The 16,133-nt window shown below is 43.9% G+C and overlaps 1 long non-coding RNA gene across 1 annotated transcript in view; it reads left to right on the top strand.

Annotated features, from left to right (window-relative positions):
• Positions 1–15,770, top strand: part of LOC138535973 (uncharacterized) — a 90,690-nt gene extending 74,920 nt beyond the window's left edge. The window contains exon 3 of the long non-coding RNA XR_011284888.1: positions 14,129–15,770. This is a non-coding gene — a long non-coding RNA (uncharacterized lncRNA). The remainder of the gene's footprint in view (positions 1–14,128) is intronic.
• Positions 15,771–16,133: the final 363 nt, after the last annotated feature.

Raw genomic sequence — 16,133 nt, forward strand, 5'->3', positions numbered from 1 at the left:
ACAACAAATGGGGCACCAACCACACCGTGTAGGGGGACAGCAATGGTAACAGGAAATGTTTTTGATGTAGATGAACTCCCATGGCATTCAGCATAGGACAGCCCACAGGGAGCGTGTCCAGTACTGTCGACGACCCGTAACGCAGCAGAGGAACCACTCGTTAGGGCGGTGATAGGAAACAAAGAATTCATTTTCATGGTAGATTTGGGAGCAGAAAAATCATGCCTCAAAGAAGGCAGGTTTCCGCTTTCTAATCGGACTTAGGAAACGCAGGGGTTCTCTGGGGCGGTGGTCGATGTTCCATACACTGAAGAGCTAGACATAACGGTGGGAGGGAAGACTGTACGTGCCCCCATGTTGTATTACGAGGAGTCGCCATCAACTTGATGGGAAGGGACCGTCTCACTTTCTCAGTAAGCTCAGCATGACAATTTCTTTTACCGATAGAGGAATAGTGTGCTCCACACCAGGCATATGGGCGATCCGTGCCATGTTAGTAATACACACCCAGGCAGACTTCCCACAAGCACGTGGCATCCCTGTAAATCCCGACATGTTCACAAAGGGGTTGATAATACTGGCGCAAATAGTACCAGAATTGAAAAATAGAAAATGGATAGTCCCTGCAGAGTTCATTTTCCGTCCAATAGCAGACCCAGAAATAGTGCCAGGGTCCATCGTGACCCTGGACATACACGCAGTGCGGGTGTCAGCTCAGAGAATAGCTGTGATAGCAATGGACATGTAGGGATGCCAGTGGAGAACAGTGCTGTGCATCGACGCCAGTAAGGCCCTGCGAGATTTAACAGATGAGGAACTTTTTGTGACACAGAAGGTGATGGGGAAATAGTGATGGAAATTGCGATCCCCAGTGATGTCATGCTACAAAGGAAGAGGTACCGCTACCTATCGTGGCAATGGTCAAAGCTCCACCAGCATACTTTGAGGAAGATATATCCCAAGTAACACAGCAGCTGTGGACCACAGGCCCACACAACGTAGGGCTACTACACGAAGTGACACCAGTAAAGATGAAGCTCAAACCCAGGGCCATTCTGCCGTGATTGAAACAATACCCCATATCGAGCGAAGCTGAGGAAGGAATAAAAGACACAATATATGCATTGATGGTACAAGGAATAATAGTTCCTTCTAACTTTCCCTGCAACACATGCATTTACCCGATCAAAAAAGCCAAGGGAGGGGCGTGGAGGATGATCCAAGATCTACGCCCACTTAATGACGTAGTACAGAAGGAGTTCCCTCATGTCCCAAATCCTGCCTCAATTCTATGTAGCATCCCAACAGAAGGTACTCATTTTACGGTAGTGGATCTAAAGAACACATTCTTTTCAATCCACTTGATCGAGGTTCTTGGTACCTGACAGCATTCACGCTAGGGGGGAAAAGGTATGTACATTGCAGACTGCCCCGAAAGCCCTAGTATTTTCAACAGAATATTGCACGAAGACGTTGTAAATATACACACCACAAGCCCCATAATTCAGTACGTAGATGATTTGTTAGTCTGTGGGAAAGTTGAAAAAGAGTGTAGAGAAGACTCCATCACCCTGCTAACACATATTGCACAGAAGGGGTACAAAGTAGACAGACAGAAGTTACAATACTGCTTGACAGAAGTACAGTATCTAGGACAATTGATTTCCAAAGATGGTAAAAGAATCATACCAGACAGAGCAGCAGCAATAAGAGCAGTGAAAGAGCCCAATACAGTAAAGGAGATGCAGAAGTTCCTCGGCATGAGTAATTATTGCCGTGCATGGATATTAGACTATGCATCATACACTAGGCCCCTGCTCCAAGCACTCAAGGAAGCACAGCGAGAAAACACCAACCTACAATGGACACAGGAAATGCACACAACCTTTGACACACTTAAGGAACTGATATCCACTGCCCCAGTCCTCCCAACCCCTAACTATGAGCAGGAGTTTTACTTATTCTCGCATTGCAATGGCACACTCATGACAGCCGTGCTGACACAAAAGACATCCTTGGGCCATAAGCCCTTGGCATTCTACAGCGGGACACTCGATGCGGTGATGCTGGGACATTTTGCATGTGAACAGGCTCTCACAGCCACAGCACAGCGTACGCGATACAAAAAAGCTCAACTACCGTGATGGGATGCTCCGTCATGTTATACGTAGAACACTCTCTGTGTGCCATCCGCGAAAGATCAAAGTGCACATTGACCACTCAAAGGGCCACAGCATACGAACTGACCATTTCTCGTGCTGATATCCATATTGTGCGGTGTAAAAATATGAACCCAGCCACATTTATCACAGAAGCATGCACCGTAGAAGACATGCAGCAGCATGACTGCGCTACATGTGCAGGAGATGATGATGACCCATCTAAAGCACATGAAAATTTACTGTCAGAAGGGGACGTTTATTTCCTGGATGGGTCTGCCTCTATAGATTGTGAAACAGGAGAAAAGCATATTGGAGCAGCAGTAGTGTGGGTAGAAGATGGGGAATTTGAAGTGATTGTGCAGAAGAGGTTGCCCCCACACTTCTCAGCCCAAGCAGCGGAGCTAGTAGCGTTCATAGAAGCGCTTCACAAAGCAAAAGATTGTATGGTCACCATTTGTACAGATTCAGCCTATATGGTAACGACAGTACATGGAGGACTAGCACGGTGGGGAATAAGGGGATTTCGAAGATCAGATGGGTCCCCAATGCAACATGCAGCATTGCTAGGAGATTTGAGTGATGCCTTGAAGGAACCTACACTTGCTGCAGTCAGCTGAACGTTTGACCCCAAGCACCATGTCATCTCGTCGCGTGCCTGTGGACCAATCAGCCGTCACCAACCATATAGAACCTATAGGTGCCTACTCTTAGTATCCAATCCCGACTTCTCTTGTGCCCCCTAAGCCTTCCCACAGTGATGACGATTTGTGTCAATAAAATGGAAGTGTAACATGTTTTCTGCAAAAGCGCTCTCGGTGTGAGCAGAGCAGGTTATGTTTGCCCTAATTTTAGATAAAGCCTTTAAGCACACTCTCACTTGATCTTGGTCTTATTCCCTCCTGGGATGTCCTTTTATTGACTCTGTTGGGTGATTTGCCAGCAGTATCGGCGGTCTCCCACTTTCAAGGGTTAAAAGCACAAAATATGTCGACAACCTAGAGGGGAAGGAAACAGGCAGAGCAGATAGGCCCAGTTCAATATCGAAAATACACCTAACTAAGAGGCAGTCCAAGCCCTAAGAAGAGAGGAGCCTTGTGCTCAATAGTACATGAAATGCAAGCACACGCGGTTGTTCCAATGGGAAGAATAGGGTCTCTTCAGGGGTTTCTAGCAGCTCGGGAAGGTGGATGAAGCGATGCAGAACAAGTTCCCCCTATTCAAGATGGACCTCCACTTGAAGGCAGAGACAGTTCGAGAGTTCGAGATGGAGTCGCTATTTTGCAATAGCAGTGGGAAGGAGAGGGGTCCCAGGGGCCACTTGTGCATAAAAATGGGCCCTTGGGCTAGGGGCCACTGCTTTGGGTATGGAGTACTCACCGGTCCCCGATGCAAGCGGTCCCAAACTTCGCCAGTTCAGTCCACTTCGCTTGCAGGTTCAAATGCGGCAAAAAGGACGTCTTGGCACCTTTCAGTTCCTGAGATACAACGATGATTGCCAAATGGGATCGTGGTGATTTCTCTGCTCCAGGTGGATGAATTGAACTGGTTTCACTGCAGCAAGCTTCAGGTGCAAGAGGGTAACAAATGCAGTGGTCCCGGCGCACTCGTCTCACTTCAGACCTGGGAATGCAAAGTGTACGAAATTCGGTGTGACGGTGCCGGGGACACAGAGCGAGCAGTATACCACCAAGTTTTGAGGGCCTCCTCAAAACGGCGGTGGTGACAGAGCAAAGCAACTGGGTAAGCGGGTCAGTCCACTGGCTGGTTGGCCCAGGGACACTTCAGAAAAAGCTTACTGGCAGGGTTTGATGAAGGTGCCGAGAATAGTTGCTCCGACTATTCCAATGGGTTGAAGCGTCTTCGCAGACCTTCTAGGATGACCAGATGCAGAGGGGTCCCACGGGACAAAAGTGGGCTCAGGGTGCCAACCCTTCTAGCGGGTCACCAGCGGTTCTTCGACTCGGCTTCCTGTTGCAGGATACTTGGATCCTATCCATTGTTCAGCGAGAACTCAGGAGATCGACATAGTAGTGGTGTTTTCAGCCTCCTCTTATCCAAAGTTCCCTTTGCGCCAAAACGGAGAGGACCCAATGGGAGACCTGCTCACAAACACACACTCCATACGTGGACCAATCACGGACTACGTGGACCCAGTCATTCATGGCATTCCAGACTCTCTGGCACCCAGGATGTGTATTGGAACCAGACGTTCCAGCCCACATCCTGGAGGCACACACACAAAGCATGCAGAAGCCGGCAAAAGCTTTGGGATTCGCAGGAAAGTGCATGACCAAATAAGGACTAACCCGGGTCAACTTGACCTGGGGAATGTGAAGGGGCAAGCTGGCCAAAGGACATGACAAAGAACCTTGTGGCATGGCCATTTTGGAGCAAGGCCACATATTTTTGCCAAAGGCGGTTAATGCGGTTAACATGGCAGGAAAGGGTTAAAAATAATGCGAAAAAAGATAGCTGCCACAAGTCCTCTCCATGACACACCTGCACAGTTCATAAAAAGACCAGCGAGAGTATCTAGGGCCTTTGGAAATGACTATAGACCCAAGTGTGCTGTATGGTAAGATACGTTGCACACTTGATACATGTTGCACAAAAGTTGCAACATGACGAAAGGACTAAGGGATACAAAGTCTCCCAGTATTGACTGTCTTTAGGGCATGCCAGTTTCCCCATAAAAAGTGAGCGAAAGCTCAGAGTAGTGCAGCTAAAGGCTGTGCTTCTCTGGCAAAGTCATTCAATGGTGTCTAAACAGCAGCAAAAAGTTTGGGGTTTGACACATGGAGGGAAAATTACATACAATTATGAAATCTTTCCTAACAATTGTGTTTCCACATGCTAATCAATAGCTACTATGATCTGTAAAGTGCTCATTACTTCCCAAAGAAGGGTCCACGTTTAATAAATACCATAATAACAATAATTAGTTACGGTAGGCTTGAAACAAATGCTTAAGTAATGGAAAGAGGATACCAACTCAATCGGAGAACAAGCTGTGTAAACTTTCGAGAGTGTTCTTATATCTCGTTTTTGTAAATGATGCAACCTCTGATTTACTTGTGTTTATCTTCAGACCTACGTCATGCAGGTGTTATGTGTAGGTGTCAATCCATTTCTGTAGTGTGTTGCGTGTCCTTGATAGTAATTTGCTATCATCACTATAAGATAAGATTGGGATTGTGTAGTCAGCAGCATGAGGCACATCCACATTAGTTTCAGACAGGGCACAGTGCAGTGGGTTTGCATATAAATTAAACTAGAAGGGGGCCAGTACACAACCCTGTCTGACCCCCGCCTTATCAGTATCGCTTGAGCAACTTCTCTTATCTACTATATCTTGCCAATGCTGCATTGTGTTTGTGCATTGATTATATGATGTGCAACAGTTCAAGAGAAATTCCTTTGAGTGACATTCTAGACCATAGTTTAAGGTGAATCACTAAATCAAAAGTCATGGTCAGATCCATGAATGCCACACGCAGTCCTTAACCTACTTCATGCACACATCTGGTTGCAGTTTAATACTGGTTAAGAGCTTGCCTCTCTGTTCCCATGCCTGGATGAAAGCCAAACTGCATAGGTGGACGCATGTCATGTTCCTTCACGCATGACTTTTACTTGCCCAAGACACCTCTACCAGAAATCTTGATAGAGTTGCCTAATTCACAAAGATATGGATACATAGCCATTTGAACTAGCTCATCACCGTTTTTATAGATTGGACATACGATAGAACCTTTCCACCTTTGCAGTGTTTTGCCTTGTGCTACCATGGCATTGAAAACGTTTGCTAATAATGGTGCCCAGATATCAATATGTATCTTATATAATTATGAAGCTCACAAATCAGGGCCTGGTGTCTTGACAGTTTGAATGGCCATCATTGCTAGTCTGACCTCACCTTCCATGATGTTTGAGAGGGAGCTGGCCTCATTGTTGAGTGGAATCCTGAATTCTGCTGGTTAAATCAAACCAATTTGATTTCAGTGGGTTGTACATCAGAAAGGTCCCCAAAGTGCTGTACCACCTAAATTCGGGGATATTGGTTTCTATGATCTGATCATGCTGATAGGATTGACTTATTGACTCCTTGGCAAAAATGTATGGTAAAATACTCTTTGTCAGACTTAATGACAGGGTATGAGAAAACAATCTCGTTTCTAAGCTACATAGTAGGTGTAAGAATAATAAAGGCACAATTGAACAATGTTTCCTTTTATGCAAAATAATACAGAAATGTGTTGTTCAAAATAAAAGGTTCCTATACATTGTCTTTGTCGATTTAAAAAAAAGCCTTCGATGGGAGGCAACGGCCAACGTTGTGGAATGTTAAAAGAGCAGAGAATGTTGCCCGCTCTCCTCAATAGGATCAAGTTATTCCAGTTTCATAACACAGCCAGAGTGGAATACAGTATATGGAGAGAATGTACAGAGGTTTTTAATATAAAAAAGCGATGAGACAGAGGTGGGTGCTGGCACCCATTCTAGTCACAATACATATGAATGAAGAAGCCCAATTAGTCGAAGAATACATATATTAATAGCAAAAATAATCAGGATGCGAGATCCTCACAAAATTCCACAGTTTTTGGACATATTTATTTAAATCTCAAAACCCAGTATCTTTAATTATTACACTGCTTTCGCTAAGCACGAAAGCGATAACGGACAGATTTCAATACAAAAACATAGGTAAGTGCAGCTGTGCACCCTCATCAGGATGTGGAAGACGAGTACCCTAATGACAAGCACATATGAGTATAGAAGATTGGTGAAACAGATAACTCAAGTAAGTGCTGCCCGAGGCTGCTATTCAGCCCGGGTGTGTTTTAGAACAAAAACAGTAACGGTGTACACAACACTAAAATAGAAATATACAACAAAGGGTATTTTCACAGTTGTGCCACAAGTGATCGACACAGTTGTGTTTCGGCCACAATGGCTTGGTAAGAGCTTGTAGTTGTGGTGGCCTTCATCAGGAGAGACTTGTTAGGTGAGTCTGTCCGTGGGTGTGATCTGTGGGAAGGAGGAGAACTATGAGGATCTCAAAAAGGTAAGTGTTGACTTAGGGGTTAATGAATAACGGCTGATTGGTGCTTGAGAAATACACCATTGGTGTATGGGAGAGCGCAGTTTACCGTCCAACCGGAGTGAGGTGGTGTTGCTGTGCTGTCAACAATCCTAGGAGCAGTCCTAGGGCTGGTGGTGTGATGGATACACCGGTAAGTGTGGATCTGCCATGTCGGGTGAAACCAATTCAGACGGCACTGGGCTTATGATTAGCCATTGATCTAAAGGGGGGAAGAAGGAATTTCCCTGTCAGAGCATAATGGTAACGGGAGACACATCATACGTGGTGGCGTGTTTACAGTCACGTGAAAAGGTGCTGCACGGCAAGGTGGAGGTGCATCTGAACACAGTTGTAGGGATGTATGGCTACCCGGTACTGCAGTGCTACATTGCTTTTGTCGGCGGATGGTTCGCATAGGGCTGGCCGTGTGATTCCAAGTGTTTTCTTTAATATGAGGACCTATAATGGACCTGGTGGTGAGGCCAGGGTGATGGAGCCGGTTTAGTGCAAAAAAAAAGAGAGGTATCCACACAGTAGACCTCGTGCTGGGTCCAGGAGTTGAGTGCGAGCGGCGGTTGAAATGCCGGCTGATGCAATCTAAGTGCAGTTGTGCAATAGGAGGAAAACATTGACTCTGTGCTTTTAGAGAGCACTGTGCTGGAGAGCAGTGGCTGCTGCTAAATGATGGGCAAGTGTCCAAGTGGTTGGTATGGGAGGTGTCCGGATCAATTCCATAGGGGAGGTGATCGGATGGTGTAGCGATCACCGTGAGTCCATAAATGGGGACGGCCAGGTCCGAGTGCAGCAGTCCTGCAACGAACAGGAGAGGCATGAGGCTCCGAGACGGGCGGGGACGAGGCTTACCTGATTAGCATTCCTGGAGTTCTTGCTGTGTTCACGGCGGCGCTGGAAATGGCTGCCTGCCGTGAATCAGCAAAAATGACTGGAATGGTGGACAAGCCCCCTTGGTACTGGGCCAATCCCAGTGGGGGTGTGTGAGTGACACGTGATGGTGTCATACAAGTGCTGTGGTAGGCTTGTAAGTGCTGTCATTCCACAGGGGCCATCCCGTACTACGGGTGTATGCGTCCAAGTGGGGACAGAGCAGGGGATCTCCAAGGTGATTCATTATGGGAACGGTAGTCCCTATGAAATGCGCAATGGTACTGGTGGCGACATTGGTTAGAAGTATGACCCGAGCCTGCTTGCATGGCAGGGGCTCGTGTGTATGTACATAAAAGTGTCGTCCCACAAAGTGGGAGGGGACATAGCACAAAATTCAGTGACTTACGGCTTTTCCATACAAACAAGATTCTAGGAATGACAAGAATAAATAAACATACACATGCCTGTATATACACCAGTCTATTCACGCCAATATTTAAAGAAACAATAACAACACCTTTGCTACAAAATTGCATGTGAAAAAACTCCAACACATTTGTTACAAATTGCATGTAATGGCCCAAGGTCTGGTGTAAGGTTGTTACAGGTAGTGTAACAAGTAACGAGGCAGTAAAAGGGTATGTATCCCAAAGGTGGGGTACGCATTATGATTCTTTGCATGAGGTGTTTACTGAGTGGTGAAGTAGAGTGGCTGCTGCTTGCAGGAAAAGCTATGTGTTGTCATTAATCAATCCCCAATGGCTCTATAAGACACCATGTCTGGATGAAGCAGGTGGCTGACATGGATGATAGCTTAAGTGATAGTGATTTGTCTAGGCTGGTCTGCAAGACAACACTGTTGTCTCAATATACGTGTGTGGGAGTTAGTCCCAGAAGTGTTTCCACTCTACTGTAATATTGAGCCCATTCTTTACAGTATCCAGTCTGAGGACCCATTTTTGTTCCAGTCTGGTAAGAGTGAGATTCATGTCTCCTCCTCGTTTTTGCGGTGTCAATTGCTGGAGGACGGTCCATGTGAATTGTTCATGTTTATGTCCCTTTTTGACAAAGTGTTCCACCGGGGTTTGTCTTTAATGGCATTTTTAAGGCAGGACCTGTGCTCATTTATCCTCTGCTTAATGGGCCTAATCGTTTTTTCCAATGTATATGAGATTGCACGGGCATCTGATAACATAAATGGCGTACTTGCTCTCACAGTTCGTGTGGTTTCTCATTGTCCATTTGAAATTCTTGTGGCTGAAGGTTTTGCTGGTCTCGGTGTATCTACAGGCTACGCAGTGACTGCAGCTGTAATGTCCAACGACCAGTGGTAGGTTCCATAACGTGTGTTGTGTTTTTGCTGTTTCAAGGAAGGTGTGCACTAAGGTGTCCCTGAGGTTTTTATTTTTTTTTAAAGTGAAAAGTGGTTTCTTTGTGAGGTTCCCTTCGTTCTTGATGAGGTGCCAGTGTTTGTTAATGGTGGTCTTGATTAGATTACTGACAGGGTTGAATGTGGTCACACAGACTGTCCTGTCTATGGGATCTTTCATTTTGGTGGTAAGGCAGATGGTGCGGTCCGTGTTGGCAGCCCTTTTCTTGGTGGATTTTATGGACTTGTTGGAGTATTCTCTTTCAGCAAGACGTATTTGCAGCTGTGAGGCGTGTTGTTCGAATTTGCCTCTCTCAGTGCAGTTCCTGCGTATATGAAGAAATTGCCCGTAGGGCAGGTTGCATTTAAGTCCTTGAGGGTGGTAACTGGCGAAATGCAGTAAGCTGTTCCTATCCGTGGGTTTGCGGAGGAGTTCGGTTTTCAGCTGGTTGCCAGAACGATAGATGTGTAAGTCTAAGAAATAGATGGCCTGGAAATCCCATTCAATGGTGAAATTGATGTGTGAAATCCGTTGGTTGAGCCAGAGGTGGAATGCTGCCAAGGTTTCTTTACTCCCTTCCCAAATCAAAAGAACGTCGTCAATGTAGCGCTACCAAATTTTGATATGATCTCTGTATGGGTTGTTTTCATGGTACATGTGGTCATCTTCATATTGGGCCATATGTAGATTGGCCACGTCTGGTGCGAACGTTGCACCCATACTCAAGCCTTTGACCTGCTGATATATTTGATGTTCAAACAGAAAAAAAGTTTTCTGACATAGCCAGGCGGATACATTCAAGAATGAAGTTGGTGGGTGTTGAGGTGACGTCTATTCTTTTATTCAGGCATTTTGCGAGTGCTGTTAATCCTTCGCATTGTGGAATAGAGGTGTATAAGGCCTCAACGTCCATGGTGACTAGGATGGAATTTGGTGTCAAATCAACATTTTGTAGAATCTTGATGGTTTCTGTGCTGCCCTTAATGTAAGACTTCATTTGGCCCACAAATGTTTTCATAAAGTGGTCCATGTAGAGGGACAAAGGTTCCAGTAGAGAGTCACAAGCGGAGACAATTGGCCGGCCTGGTGGTCTTGTGGCGTGCTTATGGATCTTAGGCAGGATATAAAAAGCCGGTATCCTCGGGTGCGTTTTCTTGAGAAACCTGTGTTCGTCCTCGCATATCCACCCTTGGTCTTCTGCGTGCCTAGTTAGACTGCTGATCTTGTCTTGTAACCTTTGAGTAGTATCTCCGTGGAGTTTTTTATAGGAGGTGGTGTCTGCTAGCAATCGTAGGCATTCATCATTGTGTTCTGTAGTATTCATAATGACAATCCCACCGCCTTTGTAAGCTGGCTTGATTGTGATGGATCTGTCCATATTCAGTGTGTTCAATGCTGATCGTTCTACTTTGCTCAGGTTTTCTAGGTAGAGGTTTTTGCGTGTAAGGCCGGTGATCACAGTTTGGGTTACTATTTTCTCGAAGGTATCGAATTCGCCCGGGATAGTGTGTGCGGGTGGCATGAAAGTAGATTTAGTTTTGAAGCCACTGGTGTTCTCTCGTGGTGCCTCTGGGTCCTGTGAGGTGGTGTTTTCCGAATCCCGTTTCTCAGGTAAGTATATTTCAAAAAAGTATTTCAGTCTTAAGGTGCGAAAGAACTTCTTCAGTTCTGCTTCAGTCTTGAAAATATCTGCTTTAGTTGCAAGGACAAAAGACAAACCTCTCTGCAGGAGGGTTTTTCTGAGTTGTTCAAAGGTATAGATGATAAGTTGAGGATGGGGATGGTAGTCAGGGTTGGTTGGAATACCACTGGCGTGTCCGCATGTACTGGCCCGTCTGCTGTGGTCACCTCTTTGGTCTGCCCCGTTGTCCTCCCCTTTGAAAAAAAAGGGTGTTGGGGAGGTGGTCCTGCGGTCCTACTCCCACCTGGGGGGCTGGGAGGGCCACCGCTTGATGATCCAGAACTTCCAGAGAAATTGACTATGCGGTTCCATCTATTGTAGTTGGTTTTCTGTTGTTGTTAAAGATCGCTGTAGTACGTGTCTTTTAGGTAAGGGTTAGTTTTTTCTTCGGCGTATTGTGCAAGGTCTTTCCTAAACTTCAGCACTTTTCTGTCTACAGTTATCTGTTTGAACTTGGCCACTTCTTCTTCAAGTTTCTCTAGTTTCTTTTTTGCTTCTGTGATGGCGACATCATCACTGCATTTTTTCTCGAGCTCAGCTAGTTCTTCGCCCTGCTTTTTGCATTCCTCTTCTGCTGTGTCGATTATGAGGATGACCCAATCTCTGCTGCATTTGTTGCCAACCCCACTAAAATTGATCTTAATCTTGCGATTGTCCATAAAGACACGAGGGATGTTCTTGACTTGTAGTCCCTCTGGTATGATTCTGGCCTTTAAATACTCGAGCATGAAAGTGCCATGCATCTCGGTGCAAATTAGTTTTTTCTTTTTCTGATGGATGAGGTCTAAGTCATCTTATTTGGAGCCTTGTGCTATTGCTCCTCCTTCTGTTCCGAAGGCTGATGTAGTGCCTAACAATTTTTTTAAGTATTCATCTGTGTAGGACAAAATATTTACTTTATCCATTGTTGGTTGGTGTGGGAGTATGGATGTTAGTGTATACTCCAAGAACAATAATGGCCCTACAACCACAGGTTGTACTGACTATGGAACAAATAAAGGGCGCCTGGCAGAGTCCTGATATGCCCAGGAGGGTACATATATTAATAGCAAAAATAATCAGGATGCGAGATCCTCACAAAATTCCACAGTGAGGCGGTGTTGCTGTGCTGTCAACAATCCTAGGAGCAGTCCTAGGGCTGGTGGTGTGATGGAAACACCTGTAAGTGTGGATCTGCCGTGTTGGGGTAAATCGATTCAGATGGCACTGGGTTTATGATTAGCCATCGATCTAAAGGGGGGAAGAAGGAATTTTCCTGTCAGAGTATAATGGTAACGGGAGACACATCATACGTGGTGGCGTGTCTACAGTCACGTGAAAAGGTGCTGCATGGCAAGGTGGAGGTGCATCTGAACACCGCTGTAGGGCTGTGTGGCTACACAGTACTGCAGTGCTATATTGCTGGTGACGGCGGATGAATACCTGGAGAGAGGTGGGATCAATATTACCCAAAATCGCAAGGGGACACAAAGTTCTTTTTGTTTAAATTGACAATTTATGTGTAGAACAACAATGCAAAAAATGAACACAACCATGTTTTACATCGATTATAAATGTGGAAAATCAAATACTATTTTTAAAATAATGATACAGTATTATAGATTTCACCAAATAATCAAGAAACCTGTATACCCTGTATAAACAATTCACTTCAACATCTGACAGGCACTGAACCACAACTTTAATTGCAGTGACACAGATCATTTGACAACTTTCATACATAAGAGTACCTTTCCATTTCATTTATACACATGCAGTATGTGAAAGTAATACGTCTGCGAAAATTTTATTTAACTAATATAAACATTTTATATTGCAAAGAAATGGTAAGCACTGTGGAATGGTTAGAATTATCCTCCCCCAAAGAAGATATAAATGAACAAGACAAACTTACTAATGGTAAATTATGTTTTATTTTATGAAAAATGATACAGTTCAGTTGCTTACCTATAAAGTATTACACTCAATGTATTTCATATCTTTTCCACTTCACAATGTAGAACAACAACAAGAAGGACAAACCAATCAAAATCATGAGGAAAAACAAAGAACAATATTTTGAACATAATTGGAGAATATAGAAAACTGAATAAATCCATTATGTATTGATTCAAATCAAATTAAACACCAAATTGTGACCGGCGTGTATATATTAAAAATCATGTCATTAGAGCTATTGATTTTCATTGCCCTACCTGTACCTGTGACACTTTCCCCCATCAATCACCCCAATCATTGCAAGAGGATATTACCAATCAATGGTTTGATGAGATAGTGATCCCTAATTCACTCAATCATCAATGTATACCACCCAAAGAAAACCTGTTTGTGTTTCCCAATCTGATTCTCCCCCATATCATAATGTATATTAATTTAATGTGATGTAAATATGTGTGATTATTTTTTTTTTAACCACAATTTGAAGTCTGAAGGCTATATACATGGTTGTGTCTGCACCTTTGTGTAGAGTGACGTCACGTGGTGTGCTAACGTTCTCAAACTGACTGCCATGTCTGCGGCGACAATGATGCACCTTTAATTAGTTTGCAAATGTTAGGACGTGGTCAAGGTCTCTATAGCGTGCCCGAATAATGTCATTTGTCTGTGCAGACATTTGCAAAAAACAAACTGTCTGCAACAACATGACACACTTTTAATTTGTTTGCAAAAGACGGGGCATGGCCGCAGTGTTGCAGCACTCCCATGTGACATCACCCTGGTGTGCTAACATTCGCGAACACCACAGACGTCATGATGTGATCGCATCTGTGCGGTGTGATAATGTGTTTGTGGTCAATATCTGTGCTTGGCAGACACTTTGAAATCCAATTTGCACCCACCCTATGAACTCTCATATTGAAAATTTACCCTTTCACACTTGATACTAACATTCTTTGTTGTTCTCTGAACTTTGTATACATTTTAATACCCTTTTTGTCCTCAGAGTTCACGGATGTTGCAGAAGACCATGGACAGTTTCTCCAGGGGCACCTTCCCATTTCTCAAGAGCACATCTAACTTTGTAAGCTGCAGGACTTTGGAGTAAACTCATATTTTGCCATCAGTCATGGCTTTTCCTCCTCCACAAGGTCCACAAACACCATCACCACCACCTGGAGGATATGGAGAAGGAAACAGAGGCACTGAAGAAGGTGAGATGCAGTAGGACGAGGAGGATGATGACGCAGTGGAGGAGCTACCTTCCATGTCTACTGGTCACAGTCCTGGATGTGTTTTTTTTTACCAACATTCAGGGAGTACTAAAGGCTCAGGCTGCACATGTGCACTACACTGAGTACTCCTTCAGCACCACTCATTGCATCGCCACACCCAGAATATCAGCCAACTGCCCTGATAAAGGCAGTCGCTTTCTCAGGACGCAGAAGTACCTCTTTTATTGTGCCATCAACTTAATCTCTTGCCCCCACTCATTCCACCTCAGTGGGGCAGAGGATGTCTCCTGCAGCTGTAATGCAGGCTAGACAAGAGGCAACTGATCCCTGCCTTCAAAGGACAACTGTCTTATGTAGATACACTCATCTGCAGGGGGAGCAATTAAGCAGTGCCTTTGAGGCTGTTGTGAATGCCCACAAAGGATTTGAACTGTAGTTTAATTAGCAGTGACCAACAACTTCCCTTCTCCACCTGTCCCTCCTTTATAGTGGTTGGTGCCCCTCCATCCCTGACTCCCTCCTTCTGCCAAAAATATCCAAAAACAAAAAACAAACAAAAAAGTTAGTCTGAAAATAGAATTAAACTATTTTGTACAATAGATCCTTATGCACTCTACCTGCTTTATGTTATTACATAAAGCAGGCACACTCCATAGAAACCTCCAGCATTTCCATTGGCATTATAGTCCACGAAGGTGCACATACTGGACCATTTGTATAGCACAGAGGAAAAAAGGTAACAGAAATGAAGTTCTCTTTCAGCCCTCTTCTCTTCCTTAAAAACATTAAAATGTGCAGTGTGGTGTGTTTAGAAGGTGTAAAAGCCTTACTCAAGGCTTTCACATTACACCACCAAAAAACAAGATCACCCTTTATATGTATTTCCACCCTTGATGTCCGCAGATGGGAGAATATGTCAGCGGCATATACGATCAAAAAAGTTGCAGTAGAAGCTGTTCAAACTCGACTCTTTTATTTTGTACTGTTTAATATTAGCTCTTAAAGGTGCCTTTTTGTTCTTGTAAGACGGGAATCTTAATATTGTTCATGACATACTTTTTTCTTCCAATTTAATTTCACAAAATAAATTCTCAGTGGATTCTTTACAAAGAAAATTGTCATTTCGAACACTTGTAAGACGTACTCCATCTTTTCTAAAAATGTTCATGCCATCATATCATATATTATCATTTTCAAAAGGTGACATTCCAAAATCTTACAGAAATGCACATACATGCTCCATCTTTTCTTAAAATGTTCATGCCATCATATCATATATTATCATTTTCAAAAGGTGACATTCCAAAATCTTACAGAAATGCACATACAGCTTTATTCACATTCCGCCTTGAGTTTTTTATTTGTGGATGAAAGAGCTTGGATGAAAAAATAAACATTGTTTGTCGAAAAAGACATCAGAATTTTAAAAGTGTCTTTATTGTAAACTGCAAAGATACACCAATTACATACCCTAAACAATTACTTACACAGCTCTGTATTTCAGTACATGCAAACTATTGAGGGTTTAGTTATTTTGTATTTATTTTCTGTTGTTAGATATAAAGGTAATTGGAACCATTGGGATTCCTCATTGTCCTCTATTATGCAGGCCATTTCTACTATTTGTATGCTCGTTTTATAAAATTTTCTGCAACAACAGACACACATACTTTGTCTAGTATTTCAGCATATGTATTTTGAAACTTTGCTATTTCTTTTTTGTAAGTGTTTGTAAGGAGGTTGGTGTTAGTTAGATTTTAACTAATGTTTTCTAAA

The sequence above is a fragment of the Ambystoma mexicanum genome, chromosome 1q (assembly GCF_040938575.1).
Source record: "Ambystoma mexicanum isolate Mex_15411 chromosome 1q, UKY_AmexF1_1, whole genome shotgun sequence".
NCBI classification, from domain to species: domain Eukaryota; kingdom Metazoa; phylum Chordata; class Amphibia; order Caudata; family Ambystomatidae; genus Ambystoma; species Ambystoma mexicanum.